General features: G+C 36.2%; 1 protein-coding gene and 1 long non-coding RNA gene across 6 annotated transcripts in view; one reads left to right on the top strand and one right to left on the bottom strand.

Moving 5' to 3' along the window:
- Nucleotides 1-26131, bottom strand: part of LOC147911811 (uncharacterized) — a 58628-nt gene extending 32497 nt beyond the window's left edge. For 4 of the 5 annotated variants that reach the window (XR_015550644.1, XR_015550646.1, XR_015550642.1 and 1 more), the window contains exon 1: nucleotides 978-26131. This is a non-coding gene — a long non-coding RNA (uncharacterized LOC147911811). The remainder of the gene's footprint in view (nucleotides 1-977) is intronic. The other variant, XR_015550645.1, reaches the window with a different exon arrangement.
- Nucleotides 1-27998, top strand: part of HTR2C (5-hydroxytryptamine receptor 2C) — a 318136-nt gene that overhangs the window by 173092 nt on the left and 117046 nt on the right. The gene's annotated exons all lie outside the window — the stretch shown is intronic.

Genomic DNA, 27998 nt, shown 5'->3' with positions numbered 1-27998 from the left:
ATGAGTGAGATCATATGGTATTTGACTTTCTCTGTCTGACTTATTTCACTTAGCATAATAACCTCAAGGTCCTTCCATGTTGTCGCAAATGGCAAGATTTCAACTTTTTTTTTTAGCTGAGTAGTATTCCATTGTGTATATATATCACATCTTTTTTATCCATTCCTTGATAAGGGTTATTTTAATACGATTTGCTATGCAGACTCAATCTCATGTAGCCTCGGGGGTGTAAGTGTGTCACCAGTGTTTAAGAATCATTCTCCGGCCGGCCCCGTGGCTTAGCAGTTAAGTGCTTGCGCTCCACTGCTGGCGGCCCGGGTTCGGATCCCGGCGCACACGGACGCACCACTTCTCTGGCCATGCTGAGGCCACGTCCCACATACAGCAACTAGAAGGATGTGCAGCTATGACATACAACTATCTACTGGGGCTTTGGGGGGAAAATAAATAAATAAATAAAATCTTTAAAAAAAAAAAAAAAAAAAGAATCATTCTCCTCTTCCTGGTATGGGGAGGAAACACCTTCAAAGAGAAATTTATATCCTGCCCTTAGGCAGAAAGTGGGAGGGTAGAGACCTTTTCCTGTATCTGCTGTTTCCCAACTGCCAGCTCAAAATTATCCTCATGCCAAAGGGGCATACTTTTTTTTTTCTTATTGATGTTTTAATAGTTTATAACATTGTGAAATTTTGGGTTGTGCATTTTCGTTTGTCCATCACCATATATGTCTCCCTTCACCCCTTGTGCCCATCCCCTACCCCCATTGCCCCTGGTAACCACAATACAGTTTTCTCTGTCCATGTGTTGGTTTATATTCCACATATGAGTGAGATCATATGGTGTTTGTCTTTCTCTTTCTGGCTTATTTCACTAAACATAATACCCTCCCGGTCCATCCACATTGTTGCAAGTGGGAGGATTTTGTCTTTTTTATGGCTGAGTAGTATTCCATTATATATATATATACACACACATACCACATTTTCTTGATCCAATCATCAGTCGAGAGACACTTGGGTTACTTCCACTTCTTGGCTATAGTGAATAATGCTGCAATGAACATAGCAGTGTATAAGCCTCTTTGGATTGTTGATTTCAGGTTCGTTGGAGAGATTCCCAATAGTGGGATAGCTGGATCATAGGGTATTTCTATTTTTAATTTTTTGAGGAATCTCCATACCATTTTCCATAGAGGCTACACCAGTTTGCATTCCCACCAGCTGTGTATGAGGGTTCCTGTTTCTCCACATCCTCTCCAGCATTTGTTGTTTTTTGTCTTGGTGATTATAGCCATTCTGCCGGGCGGGAGGTGATATCTTAGTGTTGTTTTGTTTTGCATTTCCCTGATGATTAGTGATGTTGGCCGTCTTTTCATGTGCCTATTGGCCATCTGTATATCTTCTTTGGAGAAGTGTCTGTTCATTTCCTCTGCCCATTTTTTGATCGGGTTGTTTGTTTTTTTGTTGTTCAGTTGTGTGAGTTCTTTATATATTATGGAGATTAACCCCAAAGGGGCATACTTTAAGGTGGCATATTCTTATCCCCTTCAGCACTTACTCTTTGTCTATTACCTCATTTAATCCTCACAACCAACATATAGATAAAACTTTACATTTTCCCTACTTTAGAGATGAGGAAAGCTGAAGCACACAATTTTACCTGATTTAGGGCCATAAAAGGCCAATATCCATTCTCACTTAGGTCACTAATATTAAGGGCCCCATTTCCCCGGATAGCATACTGATATTTCTGCCACTGATCCACAGAAATGTAGAACATGCTGTGTTCTTGAACACTTAAACCAAACAATGATTCTTCCTTCCTGTCTTGATATGGCTCTAGAGACACAGAGTAGCTTAACAAGAAAATACTCTCTTGTATATCCAGGAGTAATTTCTCCAAGCCCTACAATGAGAATAAGAGTTAACAGTTGTGGTACACTTGCTAATGATAGGGTCTTAGCTGATAGACACTCTTTTAGAACCATAGCTTTGCTCAAAGTAGTTTCATTTCAGACTCTATTAACACCCTCTTAAGACACAGAGTTTGCAGGCCTGGGTTTCAACTCCTTTGTTGCCATGTGATTAGAATATGGGATTAAGGAGAAGTGGAGGAGGGGCATGATGCATCTTCAAATAGTTGAAGGATTTTCATGCTCATATGGCTCCCAAAAGTGAAAGCAAGGTAAATGGTAAAAGATACAGAAAGAAGCAGATTAGAGTTCAATGAAATGGTCTTTATTGATGAAAAGCTCTATCTTTCAAGGATAGGAACCACCCCATTACTGGAGGTAATACAAGGAGTAGAAAATTGAACTAGACATTTTCTAGGTTTTCTTCTATGTTTTAAGATTCTGTAATAAAGTTTCCTACTGATGTCACTTTGAACAAGTTACTTGGAGTCTGAAATTATCATTGTGGAGGTAGAAGTATAGTGCCTTTGTGAATGATAGGGAGAAGAAAAGAAGAATTACTATTTCATACAACAGGGTTACATTTCACATGTACTTTTATGTGCCTGTGATCTTTATAATCAATTTTCTTGGTCCCAGTAAGAGACCCTAGATGAAAAACCTACTCATTAATTGTATATTATTTTAATAACTCAAAAGACATTTTATCTCTTGTTGCCATCTAAGTGAACATAAAAGAAAATTTGCCTAAATGAATGGACCATATATCGATAACCTTCACTCTTAAAGGTTATTAAATGAATAAGAATAATCTACTTAGCCTTTATCTCAAAGGGCAGTAATTCAATCTTGAAAGCTGTCTTTCATATGCTAAATAGAATCTCTTACAACTATGAATCTTAATTATTCACATTTATACCTATCTACTCCTAACACAGTGCTTGAACTGTGTGGTATCCAGGTCCTCAAACTGATTGTTAAAAGTTGACTTCTTTCTTTTCCTCCTGAGTCAAATTACCATATTCTGCAAGTGCTGAAATTTGTTTTGTGTTCCAAATAAAAGATAATCAAAAATCTTTGCACTCTACTTTTTCTGCATTCAAAATATAGCAAAAGCAAGCTGCTCACCAATTGTTCACATAACATTAAGTCCCAAAAATACACTTCATGAATTGTTTTTCCATGACTTGATGCCATTGTTTCTTTTTAAATAAGAATGTCAACAAGATAATCAATGTTGAATGAGACATTTTTTTCAGTGGAGATTTTCTCACTGAGAAATATTTAATAAAATAAGTAGAGGAGACAAAATTTTAATTACCAACCTATTCATCTCTATTTTTATTCTTTAGTTACTTGTTAAGAGATATTTGAGGGTCTTTATGGAAGTGTGTACGACTACAAATTAGCCCAAGATATTGTAGATTCTTTATTGCCGTTTTCTATTTAGGCGTAGGATCACAGCATCTGAGGATTTTAACCCTATTCAGAATGAAGCAGGAAAGGAAGTATTCTGAATTAGCACTTAGATTCTTAGAGTCCACATGAGATACCTAGGTCAGGCCAGCTTCTGTAGAGCAAAAGCTTTCCTTACTCTGGATCAAAATTGTTTTTAGAACCCAAAAGAACTACACTAGCTAATAAAAAACATATTTTCTCCTCAGAATTATGTAGAAAAATCCTTTAAGGGGAACTAAAACAAATGGTGTTTAATATTTATTAAGCAATGATTCATTTTTCTGTTTTACTTTAACCCCATCCCACACACTCTCGGCTTAATATCTCCTTCATATTTATAGAGAGAAAAGACCTTTTCTGGGTTTCGTATTTTAGGAATAAGCACAAAGGAGGAAGCTATATATGTGCTATAGAACTAAAAGCTGAAGCTAACTTTTATGTATTTAATTTCAAATGGGAAATATATTTAAAATAGAGCATAGATAAATAATGGAAAGTAAATTCCTTATGTTCTTTGAAGTATTTCTTGTGATAGAGAGAGTAAAGTCTCTAATTTTCAATTCCTCAAAAACCTAGGATTACAATCTCTGTACATACATGAATTTCACCAGTGGGTGGCACATAGAAACCATTGTAATCAACCCCTGCATTCTCTAAAAGGGCAATCGGCGTAAAAAATAAAGATAACAAACTATTTCCACTAAACATTGAATTATATTTTGCTTAGCTACCAATAAAAAGAAATCGTTTAATGGAAAAATTATATAAAAGTTGAACATTAATAAGTTAATCATACACATGTTTGAATTTTGATAGTTTCATTTTCTTAGCTCCAATTTTGGCTAACTACTGTGTTTTAACTAAATCTTTTTGATCAAATGACTCTTCAACAATGCGACACTAACATTGTGACTTTGAACAAATCAATGGATATCTCTAAGAATTAGATTCTCCTTTATGAATGATTAATTTTTATTGTGTACCTATCATGCTATTTCTTTTAACCTACATTATCTCACTCAGCATCTACTTCACAGGTATTTGTGACTATTAAAGACTGAAAGTGAAAATATTTAGTAAACTGTAAATTTCTATGCAATTTTAAGTTGTTATGTTTAGTATTACAGTCAGGTGACGATTAACAACGTTTCAGTTAACAACAGACTGCACATATGATGGTGGTCCCATAAGATTTGTACCATACAGTCTAGGTGTGTAGTGGGCTATACTGTATAGGTTTGTGTAAGTACACTCTTTGATGTTTACACAATGAGGCAATCACCTAACGACGCATTTCTCAGAACATATCCCATTGTTAAGCAACTCATGACTATACATTGCACCAAGCTTCTATCTACAATTAAAAAATATTAAGCATAGGAAAATATAAGCTATGTATTTCCACATCTACCAAAACAAATGTTCTGAGAGTATTTTCTTGGTTTAAATATATAAGATAATATAATATAATATAGTATCATATAGTATCATATAGTATAGTATGGTATAATATCACGTAATAATATAAATTTTCTCAGTTTAATTACAACAAAGTAAGCTAAGTTTCTTGTAGTTTAAGTAAAGTAAGAAAATTAAATGACCACTTTCCCAAAACTTATTTCATTAAAAAATATAAAGGGAATTTTTGAAGATTAACATTTCATGAATAATTTTTTTAGCATGCCATTCTATGACAAATTACTCAATTAACTTTCACTGTGGCTTATTCATCTAAAAGTTTCATTCTAGGTTAGTCACAATATTATTTTACACATAATTAGTAAACTCTAATTAAATTAATTACGTAAAGCCTGTAAAAAAGAGGGGAGATGTTGTAAGGGGATGTAAGACCATATTTAATTCTGATATAACATACTGTGACAATGTAATTAAGAACTGTCTGATTTTTACTGTGAAATAAACAAAAAAAAGCTCAAAAGATATTGCACATACCATTATATGACACTTGTAGTCCTACCTGATGTTCTCTTGCAGTTTTTTTTCCAGACATGTGTTAGGATTACTTGAAAAAAAAGACAGTTTAACAGTACACAAAGGTGATAGTTAATAGGAAAAATAACAGATTACAAAAAGGAAAAGTAGTAGAACAACAAAATTAAATCTAGACTCACCTTACTTTCTTATTGTTTTTTTGTTTATTCATGCCTACTATAGCAGAGCAATGGCCTTAAGGAAATAATTGTGTGCTATAAAAACAATAACAATAACAAAAATAAGACTAATAATAGTGATAGCTATGATACATATTGGAGCCCAGCTATATGTCAAGCACTTTACTCAAATCATATAATTTAACCTAACAAAATTATATAAGGTAGATGTTATTATTCACCTTTTACAGATGAGGAAACCCAGGTTCAGGTTGTACAACGGGGAGAGTATGAATTCAACCTCAAAGCTTATGCTCTTTCCAGTGTACTTGGCTGCACCACACAAATAATAGCAGTTTCTCAGATTTAACATTTTTACTTATATTATTCATCAAAACCTCAGAGCAGTAACCTCAGAGAATAATTATACAAGAAGAAGCCAACTTTCTCACATATACCTCATAAAGAATGACACATTGGGGGCCGGCCCCGTGGCTTGGTGGTTAAGTGTGCGTGCTCCGCTGCTGGCGGCCCGGGTTCGGATCCCGGGTGTGCACCCATGCACCGCTTCTCCTGCCATGCTGAAGCCGCGTCCCACGTACAGCAGCTATAAGGATGTGCAACTGTGACATACAACTATCTACTGGGGCTTTGAGGGAAAAATAAATAAATAAAATTATAAAAAAAAAAAAAGAAAAGAATGACACATTGGGAAAAAATATCAAGGCCAGTATTTTTCTGCACAATTTCCTACCACCATGGCAATATTTTTCTGGATTTTGAAAAACCAACTACTACCAGTATTAATTCTGTATTCCTTGCAATTTGTTGTTGCTATTTTCTCTGGTAGATTTTTCAATTTTAGTTTTTATTTTGAAGCCGGACTTCTTAGGAGTTGCCCCTGAATCAGCATACTTCATGATCAATTAATGGTTGGTCAGAATATTTTTCATTAAATGCTTAAAGTCAGTTATTCCTCCACCCTTTTCCAAGGAAAATTTGTGGGAAGTCACGTCTTCAAATTTCTGGGAGTTTACAAGTCAGATTTAGCTTTTATTTTCTACTTGAGCAGGGTATCAAAGACAGCAAGAGATGACTCATTGGGGTCCTCTCTAGGCTTTCTTAAGTAGGTGCATAGCCATTCATGTGTGCAGCCTTTTAGACCTCCGGGAATATGCTGGAGCGTTTTAATGTCTCTTATATTGGTCTTATTCTCATTACCAAAGTATTCCTTCTAAATTTTTAGCCAGGATCTTGTTTGTTCCAACTGAATTCACAGCCTTAGGCAGCTGCAAAGTTATCAAATCCAACTTATTGTGATTGTTTTCATTAATACCCTAGGGATAGAACTTTTTCTGAGAAACTGAACTCAGAGTCATATCAAATAGCCACTATACTTTGGGAATAGGGTTTTTCAAGGAAGCTACTGTAAATGTTATAAAAATATTTACAGTGATCTGGGGATGGAGCTTTACATGGAGCTCCAAAACAAGCCAGGCCCCACTCCATTGGCTGCTGGCTTTTCATGGGAACTGTGCTCCATTGCTGGAATGGGAGGGGAATAGGAATGGCCCCAAGTTAAAACAACATAGACTCCACTGTTCTTACCAAATTTTAGTGGGTTACTTTTGAATGAATGTCTTTTAAGTTAGTTCTGTGCCTTTGGTTAATTTCCAGAATTCTGAAATGGTTGCTTTTCATAGTTTTGCAAGTATTTCTATTGCTTTTGTGAGAGAGAGGATTCACCAAGGTGCTCATTCTGCCATTCTAGAAGTCCTTCCCTTGTAAATACTTCTTTAATTATAATGATATTTTAAACATAACACCATAACATTATCCTACTTAATAAAATTAAAATTGTTACTTAATATCTTCTACTGCATAATCTAAATTTTCTTTTCCCAATTGACTCAAATTAGGATCTAAACAAGTTGTTTCCTTTAAATTAGGACCCAAACAAGGTCCGCACATTACATTTGGCTTTTATGAAACCGTTTTTGGAGAGGCTTGGTTCTGACCCTCAGAAGACGGAACATTTATTAGAGGGAAACACAAAATCCTGGAAGTACTTGAATTGCAGATGAGACACTTGCACATGTTTATAAGCTCAAGGGAAATCGCTATAGTTTCTGGCTTACGAAACAACACTCCCCATGTTCAAAGGTCTTGTACAACAATGGCTATTAATTTCAGTTTACCCTGGGGTCCAAATGAAGAGGCAAAAGCTGAGACCAGGAAAAAAGAATTTAGAATGATACAAGGTCAGAGAGGAAAGCAGAAGACTGTACGATGTCAAAATTTGGGGGCAAACTGTCAATAATGTAACTTGGGTTTACTTTGGGATGCCAGACTCTTGGTAAATTACTCTTATTTGTGAATTATTTTGCATTTTTCTGCATTTTTACCTTCTCTTTTCATTGGTTAATACTAAGGGATAGTAGAAATGTCATTGAAGGCTTAGTTTCTGTTTTCAGCTTTGCCGGTAACTGTGTGATCTAGGTTAAGCCATTTGGCTTCTTTGAGCCTTCTTTTCCTGATTTGTAAAATGAGAAGATTGGCTTAGAGTCTCTAAAATTGCTTTTATCTCTAAAATGTAATTATTCTAAGGCCTTTCTTAGGTAAATATAGGCAATGTCTTCAATGATTGAGCTTTCCCTTTTTGCTTTCCTTACCCTGAAAATCAGGCATCCAAGAACTGCCTTTCTTCCTCTCCCATGGTAACTTGTTTTATAAAAAGAATCCAAATCAGAATTAAAGACTGATATAGTCTATATTAGTAAAATAGAGATATTACCCTTTCTTCCCACTCAAACTTCAAAATAAAACAATATAACTACGACAGATTATACTTGGTTTTTGTAACAAGAGCCAGTTTCATAAGTGAAACTACCTCAAAAAAAAATAGCTCTGAGGGAGTCGAAGCAAAATAATGTATTGTGATTGAGAATAGCCATACACAATTTTCAACAGTTAAATTCTCGGGGCTGGCCCCGTGGCTTAGTGGTTAAGGTCGGCATGCTCCATTTCAGCAGCCTAGGTTTGGATCCTGGGTGCAGACCTACACCACTCATCGGCCATGCTTTGGTGGCGACCCACATATAAAATAGAGGAAGAGTGGCACAGATGTTAGCTCAGGGCTAATCTTCCTCAAGCAAAAAAGGAGTAAGATTGGTGGCAGATGTTTGCTCAGGGTGAATCTTCCTCAGAAAAAAAAAAAATTAAATCCTGGAGTAATCTTTGTCAAATTGGAACATAGGCTCTGAAATCATATCAAAATGGAGACAGTTTTGCAGATATCATGGAGTCATATCCTTTTCACCAATAAAGGTTATGTTTGGCAATGCACTTTTGGGATTGATCAGATATTTCAGAGATCACTTTTGCTGAACAATATGATAGGTCCATTTCAAAAACTGCAGTTGCATATTCACCTATATTACAGTTTTAGTAAGCCAAATCAGATAACAGAAACTACACAATCTATCCAGGGATTGGAATTAAACATTTTTTTATAAACAGATTAAATAAACCAGATAATTGCCAAAAACGCCTTTAGCTTTGTGCATCTAACCCTACAGCTATCAGATATAATTTCTGTATCCCTTCTAAAATATATATCTAAATGAAATTAAAACTTTATCCAGAGGTCTCCCCATCCCACTCCACCCTGTGCCCAAATTCCACTATCTTTAACACTCCCATAAGGAGTTCTTATGGGCCCAGAAACAAACAGTAATCCACCAGGATGGAGATGATCAAAGAAAACGATCAAAGAAAACAATGATCTAAGAAATGATCAAAGAAAACAAAGGTCAAAATTAAACTATTATAACTCATGGGCCAAATCACAATCAATATAAAAACACTTATTGAATATCTACATTTTATCAGCACTGAACAAAACACAGTGAGATATAGAAATGTATTAGTCCCAATCCCTGCCTACAAGGGAGTTTATAATATAATTATGTGTATGCACGTGTGTTTGTATGTGTTGCTGGAAGGCAGAAATTTATATAAAGAGATAATGAACAATGGAGGATTATGTGCTAATGATGCAATATATTTAACACATTATAGATAGTCCAGAAGTTCAGAGGAGGGACATGTCTCCGTGGTAAACTGGTGAGAACATGGTTCACAATGGTAGCATTTAAATGACTCTAATAAGGAAGATGGCATATTTTCCCAGCTGCCAAATTACTACATAAATGATCCTTTTCATACTTACTAAATATATTCATAAAGCCAACCCAACTTTGAGGGGAAATAGAGAAACCCAATTTCATTGTCCCTACACTTTCAGGATTGCATCTTTCTACTAATAGTTTATTAAAAATGCAAGTGGTTATATGTCTATAACTTTTAGAGATACATCCTTAACACACTACTATCTAATTCTAGTGAAGGAAAAATAGATGTAGTTTAAAATGTCATGACAAGTGTTATCAAACAGAAACATAATGGCAAAAACATCAAAAAAACTTACTAATATATAGATAAAATAAAAACATAAGATAAACTAGTATAAGATAAAAATCTTAGCTCAATTACTATCTGCTGCACGAAAAAATGGCACCAAAATGTAAGTAAAATGACCATCAATAAAATGACCAACAAATGTACAACTGCCCTTACAAGTGCTTCCTCTGGCTCTTATTAATTATAATTTAAAAGATTTGAGATTAGGTACTATAAAGTTAATCTCTCTCTATACTTTTTTCTGAAAATTTTCTCAGTTGCCCTTCTCTGCATTCAGACTTTTTTATCTACGTCTAGTCCAATTAGTTTTCTCTTGATGTTTTAAGACATGCCTCATTCTAAACAGTTCTTAGTGTCTAAGGGAAAATGGCCTTTGAAGATACTTTTTGGGATCATGTGTCAACATTTCAGATCACCAAATATTTATTGAATGTTCACCCTGTGCTTAGCATTAGGAACATAGAGATGAATAAACAAGGCCCTAGGCCCCAAGGAACTTATTCACATTTAGAAAAATATTTAAATAAAATAAATAAGTTACACAGTCTAGCATTTTCCATTTTAGTGTCACTAGGTAAAACGTCTAATTTTCAGCATCAACTTTGAATAATTTCTGGAGAATTTTCAAAATCAGCAATGACTAACTTCAGTGACTCTGACTAAGCATAGCTAATGGAGAGATGAAATGTCCAATTCTAATTAAAGTCCTTGAGGCAAATAGTGGTTTGGTAACATTCTGTAGGAGATAAGATGAATTCCTATAGAAATGTATAATGCCTGTGTCTACGTGACAAAAAGTGTTTGGCAGGAAATAAAGTGTTGCACCATTTGTGAATGGTAACTGGCAACATGGGGATTAGTATCATTCTTCTTCTGAAGAGATTTTTTAATAATGCAAGTAGAATGTATTGAAGGTGCCATGTCAGTCCATCTGTCAATGCATCTGTCAATAAGCATGCAATACCATTAGCTCCCAGTGGTATTTTTTTTTTCCTTTGGTGAGGAAGATTGGCCCTGAGCTAACATCTGTGCCAATCTTCCTATATTTTGTATGTGCGACACTGCCTCAGCATGGCTTGATGAGCAGTATGTAGGTCCGCGCCTGGGATCCCAACCCGTGAGCCGCAGGCCACCCAATTGGAAGCCCCCAGACTTAACCACTATGCCACTGGGCCAGCCCCTCAGTGGTATTTTTTGAGGTGTTGTAGTGCAGTAGAGAGTGGGCTTTGATATCAGATGGACTTGGGTTTAAATCCCTACATTACCATCTTCTCACTTTCGACAAGTCACCTTTTATTTCTGAATAACAATTTGTTCATCTATATAACAGGGAAATAAATATCTAACTGGCATGGCATTGAGGGTTAGGGGTCATGTGTGTAGACTATCTGGCACTTAGTACGTGTGTGATATTTTAATTATTATTAACAAAATTACTCTTAGGAATTGATTTTAGTCAAATCTTATTTTGGAAGCCCTGAATAAAAGTGATCAGGCAAATTATATGAGTTCACATGCCAGAAACTTCTGAGAATCTGTCCCGGATGAATGATAGGAAAGTAGAATGAGATCAAAGAACAGGAAAAAATAACACAATGTCTCATAAGTCAGCTTACAAATAGAAGTGCCCTCAGCTTTGTGAATAGTATTTGATTAGAGTTTTTGTGTGCAACATATATATCTTAGTGAAGAGGGAAATGATCGGACATACTTCTTTTTCCCATTCATATGTACCTTTGTTGCCATTTCCATGTAAAAAAAAAAATTGTGTCTGTCGTTGTGAAAACAGAGCTACCTAGATGATGCTCCCTATATAAGAGACAGTGACAACCCTCTGGGACCTAGATGGAGGGTTGTGCTGTATGGTAAGGTTTCTTTGCCATCCCAGGTCCCAGATGGAAAACTTTAAGCTTCAGGCTAGTAGTCCAGTTCCCATGTTGGTTTTCTTTCTTTATATCTTTTTGGAATCCAAATAAACAAAAGAAATCGAGAATAAAAAATATATATGACGAAATAATGAAAGAGAATATTAAAAGTTGTGTATAAATCCTGTATCCTTAATCATGGACTGACCAACCTCCCCAGGATTCCATTTCAGAAGACATTTGGCAAAAGATCAAATCGCCTCTTGTTGCAGCATCATTTTTCAGTTGTCTACATAGGCCTTTGAGGTAAGAAAGGGTGCTTAGACCTGAATCTGGTTTGCTTCAGTGGATAACTTATGAGGACAGTAGAAGCATAGGCAGCAGAGAGAGATGTGTTATCTTGGGTAGAAGACTGTAGTTGATATCTTACATATTTAACTCATTCGTACACAGTATTTCAATTTATCCTTGAACAACCTTGTAAAGTAGATAAATCAAGCAGTTTTCTTGAGCTTTCAGAAGGGAAAACTAAATCCCAAAGTGGATACACACATACAGATGATAAGTGGCAGAGCAGGTACTAAAACAAGTCCTCCTCCTTCCCTACACTCATTAGAACCATAGAAGATGCTTTCTCTTGTGCCTTGCAGATTGGAAGCAGAGTTAAACACCTATAAACAGTATTGAAGTTTTACGTATAAAATCTCTTAATACAGCTTCTTATTTTAAGTAAAAATTCTTTAAACTGAAGCAGGACAGTGGGGCCCTGAGCTCGTTCAGACTCATATTCCCACTACTCTAGGAGGCCAGTGGGGGTATGGTTATAGTCAAAGACTAGCAGATATGTCAGATAACAACTCTAGACTTTAATGAAAATCTCCCCAGTTCAGAGCCTGGTTGCCCTTCATTTGGATGTTGACTTATTTGTAAGGGAATTGGAGGCATTAGGTATGGGATGAGATTTTATAGCTTTATTTTGCAATGGGTTCTGTTTTCTACAATATGGCAGACTAGGTTTTTTGGAACAACACTACCAAACAAGTGTATTGAATATATGGGTGTGTGTGTGTGTGTGTGTGTGTGAAAGAGCTGACAAGAAAATAAGGAATTATCGGCAGAATTTTAGTCGAGTGGAACCCAGACATACGCTTAGGACTGAAGCACCTTTTGCCCTGCAGGAATTTGCTAAACAAGGGAGTTTGAAAGTATGCAGACAAGAATTCAAACAGAAGATCATCCCCATTTTACATTGGCACCTTAACAGACTATACTCAGCTATAGGGGTGGACCAGAGATAAACCTGAACCACACCCTCACCCCTAGGGTCTGCAAGGAAAAGTGCCTTGAAGTTGAGGGGCGGAGGAAACCTGCCCCTGATACTTTTCAGCCACAAGCCAGAACTCATAGTGATTTGCAGTGGTCCAGAAAGTTCAAGCTATAAATTTACTTGATAATATTCTTGGAATATAGTAACGGTATGCACGGTTAAAGAAACAGCAAGCAAACAATGCAATTGACAAAAAGACAAAATTGAAGAGGTACTTTACAAAAGAAATCCAAATGGCCAATAAACATATGTAAAGGTGCTCAAACTTATTAGTAATCAGGGAAATTAAAACCACAATTAATTACCAGTAAATCGTCACCAGATCGGCAAAAATTAAAGTGTGACTATATTTGTGTTGGCGAGCATGTGGAACAACAGGAACTCACACAGTTGTGGTGAGAATGTAAATTGATATAACTCTATTGAAAAACAATGTAGCACTATATAGCAATATTAGAAAAGTATGTACCCTATGATCCAGAAGTTCCATTGCTGAGTATATAATCTAAAGAAAGGCTTACTCCTGAGCACCAAGATACCTGCAAAAGAATTTGTAGCAGTATTGCTTATAATTACCCAAACTGGAAGCAACTAAATTGTATAAGCAACAGTAAAATGGATACTTAAACTGCTGAATTAGTAATACAACCAAATATTGTACAGATGAGGAAGCTGAGGCATAGAGAGGTGCAAGTGTTTACGCCAAATCACACAGATTTTAAATGACAGAGGTGAGGTTTGCTTCCAAGAAATCTAACGCTAACGTCCTGTTCTGCAGGAAATGAATAATATTAGGTTGAACTGATGAAATTGACATTTTTGTAAGTCAAAAGAGTTGAATATTAGCAAATTCATATGGTTCAACCTGATAGTTCTCTTAAGTTCTGAGCCCAGTTGGCCTGAAATCACCTTGCTCAGTGTATCAGCCTACTTCTCCCCAGCTTTCTCACTCAAAATGACTTTCTATGCTGTCTTTTACTTGTGAAAAAAGTTTCCTTCACTCATTTCCTCTAAAAGCCATCATCGCTAAAGGGCCTTGGCTGCTGCTTTATTTTGGTTTTCATTTTACTAAGTGACTGTGGCACAAAACAGTCTGACTAACCATGGGGCATGGAAAGGATGAAAGTAATTACAACTGTCGACATCTGCCAAGAAATGTAGTCTTTGGCATGCATTTGTAATAGTCACCCACTTCTGGGTAACAGAGTGTTCCCAAATTCAAAAACCCATAATAATCTTTTTCTGGGCCACCCTACACCCTGGGTGAGAGTGAACCTCTGTCCTTGGGCCTTGTCCTCCAGAGGATTCTACATAACACAAACCCACCAATTTTGAAAGATCCTTCCAAAATTTCATGGAAGCAAATTAGTAAATACAATTCATCAATTTATACACACAGAGAAATTTCTCTCAGAATTATATTTTAAGGTTTTTAAGAAGACAGTAGAAGATAAAGGAGGATGACAAGCAAGTCATGAAAAATTTGTCACAAGGAAACTTTATGATTTCACAGGTCAAAAATATCTATCTGTTGGATATGGAAAAAATGGATTAAAACTTTACAAATCCTTGACAGAACTTGTCTTATGTATAAGAGATTGAATTAAATGAAATAATTTGGAAAAAGAAAGTTCTGGGGCCGGCACCGTGGCTTGGTGGTTAAGTGAGCGCGCTCCACTGCTGGTGACCCGGGTTCGGATCCCGGGCTCACACCGACGCGCTGCCTCTCTGGCCATGCTGAGGCCGCGTCCCACATACAGCAACTAGAAGGATGTGCAGCTATGACACACAACTATCTACTGGGGCTTTGGGGGGAAAAAATAAATAAATAAAATCTTTAAAAAAAAAAAAAAAAAAGTTCTGAAACGGCCATGCAATTTTGGTCTAAAAGGTGTACCTTTTTCTAATGATTCAAAGCTAGGGTTTTCTTTCCATGCAGAAATAAACATATCAAAGCTCAATTTTAAATTCCCAGAATATTCTCTAGACTAATGAGGAAATTTGCTTTTCTATGTATTTTGTGTTTAGATAAGAATTTGGAGAATGAGAAAATTCTGTTAAAATTCAGGGATCAGTCCTGCATTTTTCACCCAATAATATTAGTAAAACTAAGAGAAAACTAAGTAATTCCCTGTCCTTGCCCCACCATTCCCTCGCCCCTATCTCTAGACCAGCTGGAAGTGGTCTTGTAAATTCATAAGACTCATATAAATTTCAGACTCTAATGATGTTTTTTCTCCATCAATATAACCTTTCCAATTCAGATGAAATGAGGTATAGATTAGGACAAAGTCAGGGACATTTTTGGAAATTTGTTATTACATCTCAAATTCGAGTTTTCATCTTTCTGCTTTAACTTATGACTTTATTAATGTCAGTCTTCCCAAAGTATGTTTGCCAATAGTTCTCAGAAGAACCATTAGAAAAATTACAGTTCTCAAGAAAGCTGAGACCTCCCCCTTAGTGACACCTTCTCAAGAAGAAAATCATTTGCTTCACACTTTTGACGCAGGGAAAGTTTTGTAGGCAAGATTTTGAAACAGTTTAATTATTTTTGTGGTTCTTAAAATGGAGGCCGACTTGAGATTCTAACTGTGCTGCAGAATGCCAAATATTTTAGCGTAGTTATTATTTTGTTACTGTACAAGAAAGTTATGCTTTATCATACTTTATACTTAAAAGGATCTGAATATCCCAGTGTTTCTCATTAACTGCAGGCATACATGCTATACAGTGTTAGGCAGATGCTCCTAGTGCTGCAGCTTCTCATTGGAAATTAAAGCCTCTAAAAACGTCATTAATTCTTTCTCAGTTGATTCCTGAAAGGAGGTTAACCTGTATAGGCCTTTCTCAGAAAGAAAATAATTACTGGTAATTATAATTACTAGTCACCTTAATTAGAAGTTATCTTAAAGGATAAGGTAAAAAAAATTGCCACAGTGCTCTAAGAACTTGAAAAGTGAGCTTTAAGGTTAGAAATTACAGAGCATGGAGGCCACAAATGGGAAATACTGCTAGCACACCCACAACCAAAGACAATATTCATAACAAGGGAGAAAGTAAGATCATCCTCTCTTGTGTTTAGATGAGAGTTTGGAGGATAAAAAAATAGCTCAGATATACTCCAGATTCCTCCTCTGTAAAATGGAGATAATAGTACGTACCTCACATGATTTGAGGACTAAGCAATGTAATAAATAAAGCACCTAGAATAGTGCCTGGGGGCCGGCCCCGTGGCTTAGCCGTTAAGCGCTCGCGCTCCGCTACTGGCGGCTGGGTTCGGATCCCGGGCGCGCACTGACGCACCGCTTCTCTGGCCATGCTGAGGCCACGTCCCACATACAGCAACTAGAAGGATGTGCAACTGTGACATACAACTATCTACTGGGGCTTGGGGGGAAAAAAAAAAGGAGGAGGATTGGCAATAGATATTAGCTCAGAGCTAGTCTTCCTCAGCAAAAAAAAAAAAAGAAAGAAAGAAAGAGGAGGATTAGCATGGATGTTAGCTCAGGGCTGATCTTCCTCACAAAAAGAAAAAAAAAATTAAAAAAAAAAATTAGAATAGTGCCTGGCACATAGTAAGCAACATGTAAGTATTACCTACTACTGTTCCAATATAGTGTTTAGTATTCTAAAGATTTTGTTTCTAATCAAGTTTTTATATTTATCTGCAGGCCCTTAAAGTGTCTTTTGAACAATGCTGAGTTATGTTTGTGTATCTAAGTACTTATAAAATAAATTGCTTTGTTTATTCTTAATAGACCATAAGTGATTACATGGTCTGTGAGGGGCATTACTGCATTTTTTTATTCTTCAGTCATGGTAGAACCTAAAAACATCTATATAATACCTATAGCTAGATGTCTGTCCCTTTCTTCAAGATATCTAGGAACAAAGATCCCACTGTTCTTTTTCAAGATAATGAAAGACTTTGTGGTAATTAAAAAATTTCACAATAGTTCTAGATGTGAATATTTTCTTCTATGTCCTTCCAAAGCCTTATTCCTTCTACTTGGTCTATTGTCTTAATAATGAGTTTGAAATGCAATTGCTTCCTATCATATGGATATGTTTAGTGGCATGGATCTCCATAAGTATTGAATTAAATGTGTGAAGGAAATAAAATCCAAAAGTCCCATTTCGTTGAAATGTTTTATAAAAACAAAAAGATTTCTGAATCCCAGCCAATGAACCACTTAGGTTAGGCAATATTTGAATTGACCCAGTTCATTATAGAAAAAAATAAATTCTATTCTATGGGAATTCATTGTTACAGGATATATGATAGGTACTTAGGTAGATAGATGATAGATAGATAGGTAGGTATATAGATAGATACAGATAGATAAATAGATAGATGATAGATAGGTAGATAGATAGACACTTCACTCTACTTATAAAATTTCATTTTGGAAGTTAAGTTTAAAAATAAGCACTCAAACAAATATACATGTATATTAGAGAAAGATACAGAGTAGAAAATGATAACCCCTTTTCTTTCTCCCATTTAGAATATAGCACTGCTTATCTTCTCACAAATATATTGAATAGACTATGACCCTTGTTTTGTCTGCATTTAAATGAACTACATGAAGCTTTAATCACAAAAAAGAGTATTTTGCACATTTCTTCTCAATCACAAGTTGTATTATAGAAACATAATGTAAATATTCTTGATCAAGATTATTCAGTTCATCACTGGAACATTTGGAAATTTTAAAATAGCAAACTAAATGTGTAATATAATTTTCTAGCAGTAGCAGTAAAGGGAAATTGTCAGGACCATTTTAAATTCTGAGCAGATGTGGCTTTTCTGACCATGAACAGCACAATGAACACATCAACCAAATCCATAAATGAGATTGCATATTGTATAATAATAATTCAGTCACATTACAGATGTGATCATGACTGGCAGAAAAATTAAGTGGCCAAACACATTTATCATGTCTTAGTACATTAATCTGAACATGCTCATGAATATTTATATAGATATATGCATGAATGTGAGAATGCATACTTACACAAAATGTATGCACATGAACATGTCAAGAATTGACACACTCCACAAAAATTTTCTCAACCCCTTCTTTAATCCGGAGAAAATCAAAGTAGAATTACTTTAAGAAGAGCTAATCCATTGAATTGATATGAGGGAGAGAGAATATAGAGTAGAACAAATGAATTCTTCCTCTCTTCTCAGAAAACCTTGGAAAGCTTCCCTCCTACCCCTAAGTTTATAACAATTTCATGCCCAAATAATAAGTAGGAAAATGGGACAGCTTGAGCCAAATTCTCTCCAGTATTTGCCACTTAGGTAGTGAATTCACTCATTCATTCAAATATTTACTAAGTATCTATACTAGGTGCTGGGTTTACAGTAGTAAACAAAACTAGCATTGTCTTTACCTTTAAGTAGTTTATAATCTTGTAGAGGATCCCAGGTGATCGACACACAAGCAAATGAATAAATGCAAATAGTGGATTTGAACAAATAATTATGAAGTAGCTAAGGGATTTTGGAGACTTGAGTTTATCTGTGATTTTTAGATGGTCATTCTCATTCATTGTAGCCACAATTCTTGGAATGTGACCATCTGCCTCAGAATTACCTGGTGTTTTAATCAGCGCTTTAACAAGTTCCTCAGGTGATTATGATGTATTCTAAAATTCAAGATTCACTGTTCTATATCATGATCTTTCTTTTAAAAAGACAGTGTCTACTACTAAGCCCAAAGATCCACCCATTATTATTCAGACATATGACAACAGCAGCACAATAATTTTCTAAGGGTCCTTCTGCCTTATTATATTCTTGACCAAAGTCACATACATTAATATATTCATCTAAGCCAGTAGAGAGGGAGAGTGCGAATTTTCATAATCTTTTTTTTTTAAAAAAAAAATATTATTGGGGTGGTCCAGTGGTGTAGTGGTTAAGATCAGCGTGCTCCACTTCGGAGGCCGGGGTCCACAGTTTCAGATCTCAGTCGCAGACCTACACCACCCATCAAGCCATGCTGTGGCAGCGACCCACATATAAAATAGAGGAAGATGGGCACAGATGTTAGCTCAGGGCCAATGTTCCTCACTCCCAAAAAATATATATATATTATTTAACAGTGAGGGTCTTAGGAAGACATTGATGTTTAACTGATCTAATCTTTATACTTCCAATTATTGAAGGTATATATCACTGGCTTCTCACTGTCCCTTAGACTTAGGACAATTAACTTTTGATAGGAAAAGTTACTATATAAATCAGTCGTTTTCAAATAATCTTCAAAGAATGACCTTTTCATTACATGCACTACCTGTATTACCCCACTGCCACCTTCCCATAGGGGGAGATTATTATGGATTTTTATAATTATCTTTCTCTTCCACTGATCTGCTACATGTATGGTGTAATAGAGTACAGGACTGAAAATCAGGAGATCTGGGTTCTAGATCTAGCTGTAGTACTGAATGATGCATAAACACAGGCAACTCAGTAAACAACTCCCTAGACTGTATTTTTTTCATTTATCTATCCGTCTATTCATTCATTCAACCAGTATATAATTAGCACCTACTTTGTGTCAAGCACTCTTCTAGTCACTGTGACTGGAGCAGTGAAAATAGACATGAAGCTTTATTTATGGTGGGAGACAATAAATAAAATAAATGAGTAAAATATAGAGTAAATTAGATGATAGTAAGTGCTATGAAGTGAAATAAAATGTGAGAGGGAATTGACAATACCAGTGTGTGTGTGTACACATGTACAGTGCTTTGTTAATGATGCCTGTACAAGATTACTTGATGGTGATCAATGATTTTAGTATTTGGTTTGTGTTTGTGACAATTTCAATCTATGCTTTACTCCTTCCTCCCTAAATCAGAAAACAACATGAAAATAGCGAAAGCTTAAGGAAGACTCACTAATGTATCAAACACCAAAATTACATAACAAAAATGCCTGCACCTTATTCCTACTTGCGTGCTTTGTTGCTTGTGTAAGAGGCAAATGATAATAGAGGCAAACAATATTAAACACCTGTCATGTTTATTTTTACTGCTTTGGGGCTGTCTCTTTTAAGCAGCAGAATCCAATCAGGTAATGTTATAAGGATGTGCCTTGCTTCAATTTATTGTCTGGTTTAGCCACACCTCTTTGAAATGTAACAGGCTATTCTGGCCTCACATCAAATAGACCAACTCACCAGGAATCATCCATCCATGCTCCAGACTGGAGGCATCTTTCTCCAGTTTGTTGTGCTGACAGAGAGCTCTCATTCCTCAGCTAGGAACACTGGGTGACAGAATTGTAGGACTGCAATGCCTCAGAGATAATGCTGTTGTTGCTTTCCCTTGAGATTTCTTCCCATAGATGAAAGATACTTTCTAGCTTATGGAGATACTTCCATGCCAAGAGACAACTTTGGTTAATGGTAAGTAGCTACAAGCGCCTGGGAGATACAATAAATGCTAGAGGTCTGATTTGCTAATTACTGTCTCTTTTAAAAATTCTAATTCACATAAAGCTTAAGTGTTAGATATAGGGAAACAACAGAAAACTTCTTGGATTTGTAGAAGAAATATGTCTGTAAAGTCTGATTCAAACAACTTAGAACAAATAAAACTAAAAATAAATACCTAGAAGCTCAAGACTAGATATTCTACATGCATTTCCTCTATACAAATATCTGGCAGTGCATATTCATTGTTGGATAGTTAAGACTGTTAGATGCAGCATACATAGCTGAAAAGGCTATTTGGGAGACAGATGTGCCTGGATTCAAATGCTAATTCCTGCTGCTTAATAGGTGCATGACTTTCAGCAGGTTTTAAACTTATCTGAACCTCACTTTTTAAAAAAATTGTAAACTGCAGAGGAGACAAATTGCTTTTACTTATTAATATCAAGCACTACATGCTCACACAACAGTGCCATCTCCCAAACTCCTCAGATAAAAATGAAATAGTTTTCTTTCTTTTGGCTTCTTATGATGCCAAAGGACTCCCATCCAGACAATTAATCTTGCATTCTTCTCTTTACCTTCCTAAGACCTGATTTTCTTGATTGTTACAGTCTGTGCCCACCTTTCATGCCCAATGATGATATACAAGGGCAAAAACTACTGTAATCTGAGAATGGAATGCCCACTTCACCTCACTGAGGATAATGTCTTTAGTTAGTTGTACCTGGTCACTCAGATGAGTACTCCAAAAAATGTGCCTCCCATCTGGTAACAGTACACATTCAATTGTTGGGAGAACGTCCATGCTTGTTGGAAATACCTCGCAGATAAATGTGAGTTGTCCCTAAAACAATTCACACTAGTAAGGTAAATTTCATTGAATCTAGCTCCAATATCTCTGTTTTTGCAAATCTGCAGCCAGAAAAGGGTTGTAATGAAATAGCCCATCTTGCAAGAAGACTATCTCATTGATGCAAAAGCCGAAATTACTTGGCTTCCTCTACTTTACTTTCATTATTATCTTATTCCTGGGTATGGCTTGTAATTTATCAGATTTCAGTTAAGCAAGTTATTCTAAAACCTATCCTGTTTTGCTAAAACAAACATGTTGTCACTTTAAATCCACATGGTAATACTTTTTTGTCTACCTGTATCTTGAACTCTGATGCCTCTAAGGACTACTTACATAGATTTATCAAAAACAGAATACTATTATTTCACCTATGGCCAAGAATTCTGAAGACCTTCACTGTGTATCTCTTCCCCAAATCCAAATACATTTACTCTTCCCTTACCTCTATGTGTCTCTTCATTCTTTCGTTAACTGTTTCAGAAGAAGGGGATATGAGTCAAATATCACAAAATGATATAAAAATAGAAAAGTAGAAAAAACAAGGCTTGGCAATTCTAAAGACAGTAATAATATCATAAATAAGAAATTAGAAACTCTGTAGTGTGAGCATACTACTTAACACTCCTATATGTTAAATACCTTTAAATTTTAAAAGCACTTTCACATGTGGCATTTCATTTACTTATTATTGTTATTTGTACCAATTACTGAAAGCTGCAACCCTGCAAGTTGGGTATAATTAGCTCCATTTTTAAAGTGAAGAAACTGAGGATCAGAGAGATTTAAAAACTATTCTAGCTCAGGAGTGGCCGAGTTTAGATTAGAGCCCAAAGCTTGAGCTTTCACACCATTTAATATGCTCAGTGACACAAAAAGGTAATAGCGGAAGTAGTATCGTTATTTTCACGCGTCAGGGTCTAGTGGGAAATTAAATGCAACATCTGCAACCAAGTATTCCTTTTTTTCCTTCCATTCCATTGACAGCCAAAGAGGGTGTTATGCTTACAATAGTAAAACTAGTCATTGTTCACATTGGAACCAGAAATTGTGTGTCACCCTTGACCCTGTTTTCTTTCCACTATACCATTTTTTTTTTTCCAAGTTGTGGCCCTCAACTCCAACCCATCTGCATTTGGCTTGAGGTAAATTCTGCTGAAGACCATTTAATATAGGATTTTCTAATTACTAAGAGTTCAGTTTCGCTGATGAGACAACACTGTATCTTAAGTTACTAACTTAAGCTATGGTGTATATAAATTAAACATCAAGGGGCATAAAAGTCATTTTATCCTTAAATTAAAGAATAAATTGTTGTGCTATCAGGATTAAATAGGGTTAGTGGCTTTAAAAGAGCACATTGTTCCATAAATGTTCTCACTTGGGAAGTTGGCAACAAGTATTAACCAAGCTAAAGAAAATTTTGCTAAGGTAGACAGTGTGTGACTGAAACACCCCTAGTCAGACTGGAATCAAGTCTGTACTCAAAAATAGAGCACCTGACTATAACACAGAACAGTATATATGAAAAAGGATAATTCCTAGGAAATGGGGACTGAACCATCACCAATTAGGGAAAGGGGACAAGCAATGTCCCATTGGGACACAATAGAAAAATTAACTTTGTACTTCTCACCTAGCCAGATGTTATGGTATGCATGTGCTAAAAAAAGGGTCTTAGGAAATCAGATATTTGAAATGGTTAGCCAAATTTTGGTAAGAATATTCGCTTCTGTCATGTGATTTTAAATAGGTCTGCATATTAGCATCAACATTGCCCTATTAACATAATGTCAATGAACCTGAAAGAATGGTTTGGACATCTCTATATTCCTCAGATAGTTAGGAAGACAACTACTAACTTATACCTGGGGTCTGAGACCTAGAGGAGATCTTAAAATTCAAATAGCTCAGTTCTCTTGTTTTACAGGCTTGGAAGCTAAGGTTCAGTGTGATTAATTGATTGCTCTAGTGACACAAAAGTAAGCAGTATGAGCCAGGAGTGGAGTCTATAACCAGGCTCCGTCCATTGAACCAGACTGCAGTCCTTTAAAGCAAAGAGAGCCCTAGGCACTTTAAGCTTCCCAAGCTTACCCAGCCTTGAATCTGCCAGGAACTGATTAACGTGACCAATTCACAGTGCTTGAGGGTTTAATGTCAGGAAATGACCTAAGTCTTTACTTTTCCTAGCATATTTGTATTTCAACATGGGCCTTCAATGACTAAAGTCTTCATTTGCATGTAATAATTTTTTAAATGGGAATGTGAACAGAAGGATACATAACAAGGAATTTGACTGATGTGTCAGGCTGGTAGTATGTTGCCTACACAAAAAGTAATTTCGAATAGTGCTTATATTCTTCAGATTACAATTAAGTGAAGATCCATCATATTTTCCATACAAAGTTAAATATGTTGTGGTGTTAGGTATCACATAAAAACACTACTTAATCATCATATGCTGTTGCTGGTCGTAGTAAAGACAATACCTTGTCTTGGCACTGAAAAAAAAACCTCTCTTAGTACAAATCTACCCTATATTTCTAAACCCTTGACTCCTAAAACATTAAGACACATCTCCTGTGCATAGCAATTATCTCTCCATTCTAAATTTTAGTACTATCTATATAGCCTAATTTTAGTTAAACTTTGACCATACCGGCTTATTACTATTACCTTGCTATTAAAAACACAACAGAGAACGAGAGAGAGCTATTATCATCACTCTTCTCCCCTTCAAGTGTTTATGTGCTTAGGCGCAAGTGACACAGAGATTTAAGACACAATCCTTATCCTTGATGTTTATAGAAGAGATAAAAAACAATGCAGAGCAGTTTAGACCAAGTGACAAATATACAATAAGTATCAAGTGAAGTAAGAGAAGGGAGGGGTACTAAGGATTAATGGTCAGAGAGGAACTCACTGAGACAACATCCAAGTCAAATGACATTTTCTTAAAGCTCCAAGTTGCTATTAGTGAATTTCAAGGAATAGAAAACTTTAGTTTCAATGTGTTAATTTCTCCATCAAAATGATATTCTTTCGGGGCCAGCCTGGTGGCATAGTGGTTAAGTTCGCACGCTCCGCTTTGGTGGCCCAGGGTTCACAGATCCAGATCCCTGGCGCAGACCTATGCACTGTTCATCAAGTCATGCTGGGGCAGGTGTCACACATATAAAGTAGAGGAAGATGGGCATGGATGTTAGCCCAGGGCCAATCTTCCTCAACAAAAAGAGGAAGACTGGCAACAGATGTTAGCTCAGGGCTGATCTTCCTCACCAAAAAAAAAAAAAAAAAGAAGTCCAGGTTTTATATATATTTATATATATATAAGATATTTATTATATAAATGTTTATATAATTACATGTAATATATATTATAAATATATTTATATGCTTATATACATTCCACTATGATAGTATTTGATAGATGCTAAATTAGAAGTATACACAAACTTCTGAGAAGAATATATCAGCTCAGAAGCCTTATTCACTAATTCGTTCATTTATTCATTTGGATAATATTCACTGAGGGTCTACTGCGTGTGAGGCACTACTCTAAATGCTTGCCAAGAAAGTTAACATTTAAGTCAGTTCTTAAAGTATGACTGGGATTTTGACAGGCAGAGAAGGAGTAGGGCTTGATATTCCAGGCAGTGGGAATGACATAAAAATGAACGGAGATGTAATGCATGATAGGATCAGGGAAAGTAGCCCTGTGTGCTAAGAATACTGGATGTGTCAATATTAGAGGAAGCTAGAAAAGGTAAGCAGATGTCAAGCTATAATGTGTCTTGAATTTCAAAATTCAAGTGAATTTGGAATTTTCTGCTTGGACAATTAGAATAGTATATTTTTTCCATTAAAACTTTTTGAAAGAATTTGATTTCTACTTTAGAAAAATAAGTTTTGTAGGATTACTGGATTCAAGTAGAAGAAGATTGGAGGCAACCGTCTTTTTATACATACCCATCCTCTAGATATTTTCTCAAGTTTTCTCAAGTCACTATCATATCTGGAGGACTTTTTAAGCCCTGGAAGTAACTCATGGTATCAGACTGACCCTGGCCACGCTTCTGATTGATGGAGAATTTAAGCATTGGAATTTACTTCTTTGGTATTTTTCGGCTAATCATATATATTTTCCCTCGGCTGTCCTTATTCTTCTCGTATATTATGCCAAAGAGCAAACACGCATCCAGATGTCAGTAGCTGGTAACAAGCTGAAAGTGCCCCATGTGTTACTGCAACATTTACATAAAAATAGATGTTACTAGCATAGCCATGGCCTTTGTGATCAAGACACAGACCAATCTGATTTAGAAATGAATCCAAAGTATTATTGATCATATCATACATACTGGCCCATTCGATAGGACCAAGTTTTTATGGCAGTTTATTTAGCCCTCTTATGACTGAAGCAACTCACATCTCATTGTAAGATATGACTCAATAGGCCCTTCTGTGTGTGTGTCAGCCCGTGTGAGTCACAAAGGCAATGTAATTTTGGAATCAGCAGCAGGGATTTTTGATATAGAATTAAGGGAGCTCTCTAGTGAATGTTTAGCACTGGCTATGACACATTCCTATGCGATTTTAGCTGCATGAAGTTCCAAATACAAGATAAAGAGCTTTCTTTTTTTTTTTTTTTAAGATTTTATTTATTTATTCCCCCCCCCCCCCAAAGCCCCAGTAGATAGTTGTATGCCATAGCTGCACATCCTTCTAGTTGCTGTATGTGGGACTCGGCCTCAGGATGGACAGAGAAGTGGTGCCTCGGTGCACGCCTGGGATCTGAACCCGGGCCACCAGCATCGGAGCGCGCTCACTTAACCACCAAGCCACGGGGCCGGCCCAAGAGCTTTCTTATCTATCTCTTTTACTTGAGCAAATAGAAGTCAGTGATGGAAAATCACAGAGTGAGGTCAGGAGATTTTATATGGAGTTTCTGTACTGTTTCCTGACACTTCCATTAGGAATATGAGCTAATTAAACACAAAAAAAGGGCAATCATCTTAGAACAGGCCATAGAGTTTTACAATTCAACTTTTTCTCAGAAATATGCTTCAATATTTTCAAAGATACCAGCCCTGGTGGCCTAGTGGTTAAGATTCGGCGTTTTCACCATCACGGCCTGGGTTTGTCTCCCGGTCAGGGAACCATACCACCCCTCTGTCGGTTGTCATACTGGGTTGGCGGGGTGTTGCTGTGATGCTGAAAACTATGCCACTGGTGTTTCAAATACCAGCAGGGTCACTCATGTTGGACAGGTTTCAGCAGGGCTTCCAGACTAAGACAAACTAGGAAGAAGGACCTGGCCACTTACTTCTGAAAAAATTGGCCATAAAAACCCTGTGAATAGCAGTCTGATATAGTGCTGGAAGGTGAGAGGATGGTGCAAAAAGACCAGGCAAGGTTCTGCTCTGCTGTTCACAAGGTCACTAGGAGTCAGAATCGACTCCACAGCATTAACAACAAAATTTCCAAAGCACCAGGTTAATCGCTAGAAAGTTCTGTCTACCTAACCAAACCCAAGCTATCATGTAGCGCATGTTGACAATCAGAGCATTTCAACATGAGGGCCTCTACTTGCTTCATCAAGTTTTGCTCAGGATGATGCTTTTAGCTTCACATTTTCTGGTCTTATGTTACTGACACACTATGCTTAGGTTCTTTTTATCCACATATCTGAAAAAATGTTATCACCTTTTTCTTTTCATTCTTCCATAAAAAAAAAAGATAAATCAAGCCACTTAAATACTGTCTATTCACCTGTCTTTTCAAACATTAAAAGGAGTATCTAAAATGTGCTGGGCTCTGTGTTGAGTAAACATGCTCCTTTCCTGTAGGAATTGTAATGGGGGAAACTGACACAGTAGCTGATAATTTTAATACAATGTGGCATAATTGCAAAGTCAGATCTATGTCAGAGTTTCTTGTGAACACAAAAGGAAAGTAGCTAATGAGGGAGAGGGAAGAGTTTCAAGAATGGCTTCATGGAGGTGGTGACACCTAAGTTAGTGATATTGTGTCTCAACCTCAGGTTTGTCTAGTTTCAAAGTCCATGTTCATCCCACCATGGTGTAGTAGAGAGGAGGCTGTACAATGTTGAACCAGTAATTACATGTTGTTGAACAATAAGGTTCTCATGAAGAATAATATTCTTCTATTCTATAAGGTTGTTGAGATAATGAAAATCATTAAGAAATAATTCCTTCCAAAATGAGGTAATGTTAAAATTTCATATAATTACTTTCTATTTTTGTTAAAATTTTACAATAGTCAAGAGACATTAAAGTGATCAAAAGGGATAAAACAAAAATTTAGAATCCTTCAGCTTTAGTATATGGATAGTGGAGTAAACTTCTGTAATCTACTTTTTAGAAGGAGAAAAGCAAAGCATTTTTAACTTTTTAAATGATTGCTTATACCAGAAGACTGTAGAATGCTGATTAATTTTAAGTAGTCTTAATCTAGTCTTTTGCCAATGCTAGTGGTCCCTTGAAAGCCTTCAACTGGTTTTCCAGGAA

This window comes from Ceratotherium simum, chromosome X, assembly GCF_057802395.1.
Source record: "Ceratotherium simum simum isolate JZ-2026a chromosome X, ASM5780239v1, whole genome shotgun sequence".
Classification (NCBI taxonomy): Eukaryota; Metazoa; Chordata; class Mammalia; order Perissodactyla; family Rhinocerotidae; genus Ceratotherium; species Ceratotherium simum.
Note: the sequence above shows the minus strand (reverse complement) of the source record. Positions and strands in the feature narration are given on the sequence as shown.